Below are 3,911 nucleotides of genomic sequence, written 5' to 3' on the forward strand. Positions count from 1 at the left end.
GTACTTCTAAATCAGGAATTTCATCTGGCATTTGGTCATTGGTGGTGGCAAAAGTTGACTCACAAGTCCAGTTCTGTGGCACTGAAGCTGAGCCTTGAGACTGTTGCTCCAGCTTTCCAAATGATTCTGTGAGCTATTAATACTTTTAAATAAATCCCTTTTCTGCTTAAACTAACTGATGAGGATTCTTTTTTTTTCACTTAAGACATATCCTCTCTACTCCATAGACACATTTTCAGAAACACTTTTTTTGTGATGAGTTCAACTGCATGCTTTCTGAAGAAATGAGAAATAGGTATATTTAGCATGCTTTCTGAAGATATGGGAAATAGGTCTATTTAGCATTTAGTATTAAACATATGGTGTGTTTAATACTTTATATGATTTCCAACCCCCGTCCCCCCAGTAATCATGTTGGTGTAGATTAAAAAGGTATTTTACTCAGGATAGTTGAGGCTGTGAAGGACCAAGAATGCTCACACTCTTCTATAGGAATGGAAATTGCTATACATTTTTTTTGGTATGAAATTTATTAGTTCAGTTTTAAACAGCCTTAGTATTCTGCATATCATTTATTTCATCCATAATTTTTTTTTGCTTCATAGAAAGAGTTTAATAATCACAGGGCTGGCCAAGTGGAAGGATGGGAGTTAATTCTCAAATCTGTCTCCCAGATAATTTGAAAGCTAGGGTTTCTTAGGGATAGTTTGATAGACAGGGGACTAGGGAATGGAGACTGCTGATTGGTTGGGCTGGGGATGAAATCATAGGGCTGTCAAAACTGCCTTTGTGTGGTAAGTCAGTTCCTGGGTGAGGGTCATCAGTCTGGGAGATGTTATTCTACTAGAATGCAAAGTCTGAAAAATATCTCAAACCCCAGTCTTAGGTTTTACAATAGGAATGTTGTCTGTAGGGGTGATTAGAGAACTTACAAATTTTGTGCTCACCCCATGTGCCTCCTGAGCAGTAAACAATGACTAGTTATCATTTATGCCTGGGTCTTAGCAGAATTCAGGCCCCTCCCATAATTCTAACCTTGTGGGCTGTCATGAATTTTACAAAGGCAATTCTATCCTTGAACAAGGAGGGGCTATTATCATCCTTGCTTTAAGGTTAAACTATAAATTAATTCCTCCCATAGTTAGCTTAGCATATGCCCAGGAAAGAGCAAAGACAGTTGGTTTGAGAGGTTAGAAGCAAGAGTGAGTTAGGTATGTCAGATTTCTCTCACTGCCATAATTTTTGTAAAGACAATTTCCATCCCCAATTTGAGCTTGACCGTACTTCATTCTTGAGTTGTGAGCTACAGAGATGGGAAAAGGCTAACGATTGCTTTAACTTCTTGCTGACAGGGGGGTGTAGTGGGGGTAAAAGTTGGCTTATTGGTAAGAGGAATAAAACCATTTTGCTATTGTCTGCATGTATTCATGGGTGTCTTGTGGGGATCTCGTATTAGTCAGGGTTCTCCAGAGGGGTGGAGCTAATGGATATATGTATATATGAAAGGGAGTTTATTAAGGAGAATTGACACACAGGATCACATGGTGAAGTCCCACGATAGGCCATCTGCAAGCTGAGGAGCAAGGAAGCCAGTAGTGTCTCAGTCCCAGTCCTAAAACCTCAAAAATAGGGAAGCCGACAGTGCAGCCTTCAGTCTGTGGCTGAAGGCCCAAGAACCCTTGGCAAACCACTGGTGTAAGTCCAAGAATCCAAAAACTGAAGAACCTGGAGTGTGATGTTTGAGGGCAGGAAGCATCCAGCACAGGAGAAAGATGAAAGCCAGGAGACTCAGAAAGCCAGTGTATCCCACCTTCTTCTGCCTGCTTTTTCTAGCTGTGTTGGCAGCCCATTGGATGGTTCCCACCCACCTTGAGGGTAGATCTGCCTCTCCCAGTCCACAGACTCAAATGTTAATCTCCTCTGGCAACACCCTCACAGACACACCCAGAAATAATACTTTGTATCCTTCAATCCAATCAAGTTGACATTTCATATTAACCATCACAGGTCCCAAGGCTTGCATGACAAAGATACTAGTACTCTCATCTACAGTTTTAGCACAGCACTAAAATGAACAGCAGACTGTAAGATAAGGAGTCCTAGCATAAGAACTGAAAGCCCTGGCTTCAGAAGCCCCTGTGGAACAGATCTGAAGTCTTCATCCATCAATTCTATAATGAAACTTTTTAAAGGACAAATCAGGGATGTATGAAAAGATAAAGGATGTCATAATAGCACTATTTGGAATAATATTTATAAGAAAAATGATATTTATTTATTTATTTATTTTTTGAGATGGAGTCTCGCTCTGTCGCCCAAGCTGGAGTGCAGTGGCACAATCTCAGCTCACTGCAACCTCTGCCTCCCAGGTTCAAACGATTCTCTTGCTTCAGCCTCCCAAGTAGCTGGGACTACAGGCATGCACCACCATGCCCAGCTAATTTTTGTAATTTTAGTAGAGGCAGGGTTTCACCATGTTGGCCAGGATGGTCTTGATCTCTTGAACTTGTGATCCACCCACCTTGGCCTCCCAAAGTGTTGGGATTACAGGCATGAGCCACTGCGCCTGGCTTGATAATAATATTTGTAATAAAAACTTGGCACTTAATATTCCAAGAACTGTAGGACAATTACAAAAGATGTAACATATGCAAAATGGGACTTCCAGAAGGAGAGGAGAGAAAGGAATAAAAAAATTATTTGAAGTCATGATGACTGAGAACTTTCCAAAACATCAAATCATAGATCTAGGAAGCTCAGAGAACACCAAACAGTATAAATATAAAAATATCTACATGTAGCCATATCGTATTCAAACTGCAGAAAATCAAAGACAAAGAGAAAAGACTTCAGATAGACTCATCATCATCATCCTTCAACAGTCACTGCATGTGATGTTGGATGATTTCCTCTTGGGATTGGTTGGTCAACCATAATGGATATCATAGCCACAATCTTACCATGCCTTCTTCATCTCTGACTCTAAGGAGTCACCTTCCTTTCCACTGTTGCCTGGTTCTGTAGTCTGTAACAGATTCATAAGCTTTGTGCAGTGGCAGTAAGGTAGCCAATGAGGTTTATTTGAGGCGCAATTATTGCTAATTGAAACAGATTCGTAGTGCACAGAGAGTGGGATTTGTAGTTAACTACATCTAGATTTTTAAATCCCCACCCCACTGTTTACCAGTTGGATAAACTTGGACAAACCACTCTCTGAGTGACTCTCTTCATCTGATTAAATGAAGATATTAGTAGTTCATAGGACTGTTGTGACAAAGCAGGTCACCAACAAATGGGAGCTGGATGCTCATAGTTTTTTTGTTTTTTGTTTTTTTTTTTTTGAGATGGAATCTCCCTCTGTCACCCAGGCTGGAATGCAGTGGAGGGATCTCAGCTCACTGCAGCCTCTGTCTTCCCGGTTCAAGCGATTTTCCTGCCTCAGCCTCCTGAGTAGCTGGCTCATTGCTTTTCTTCTGACTTGCCCTAACTTTCAGGTATCTGAGGCGGTTCAAGGGGTGCTGGTTTTCTTCACAAGACTGTCCTTTCACTGGTCCCAGAATCTTGCTTTCTGTTCATAATTCCTGCCTCCTCTCTGGCCTTTTTTCTTTCCTCATGTGGATGTTTGGGGTCCCATTATTTTGCTTCTTGATTCTGTTTCTGTGACACCACTAGTTCAGGAGTGGTGACTTACCCTCTCCACTGCCCCAGCTCGGTTCTGATTTGAGCTCCACCCCTGTCAGTTCCCTCCATAGCTGGCCTTGTAAACTTGGCAAAGTCACGTAAAGTCCTGTGCCATACCTGTGCTTTTTTACAGCAGGTGCCCATCAGACTGAAACGTACTGACCAGATGAGGGAGGAGGTGGCCTTTGCCTCATAAATGTCATAAAAGGATGGAAAATTGAAAGCAATGA

General features: G+C 41.6%; 1 pseudogene; it reads left to right on the forward strand.

Annotated features, from left to right (window-relative positions):
- Positions 1–3,041: 3,041 nt before the first annotated feature.
- LOC112440640 (U4 spliceosomal RNA) lies at positions 3,042–3,192 on the forward strand (annotated as a pseudogene).
- Positions 3,193–3,911: the final 719 nt, after the last annotated feature.

The sequence above is a fragment of the Pan paniscus genome, chromosome 6 (genome assembly GCF_029289425.2).
Source record: "Pan paniscus chromosome 6, NHGRI_mPanPan1-v2.0_pri, whole genome shotgun sequence".
NCBI classification, from domain to species: domain Eukaryota; kingdom Metazoa; phylum Chordata; class Mammalia; order Primates; family Hominidae; genus Pan; species Pan paniscus.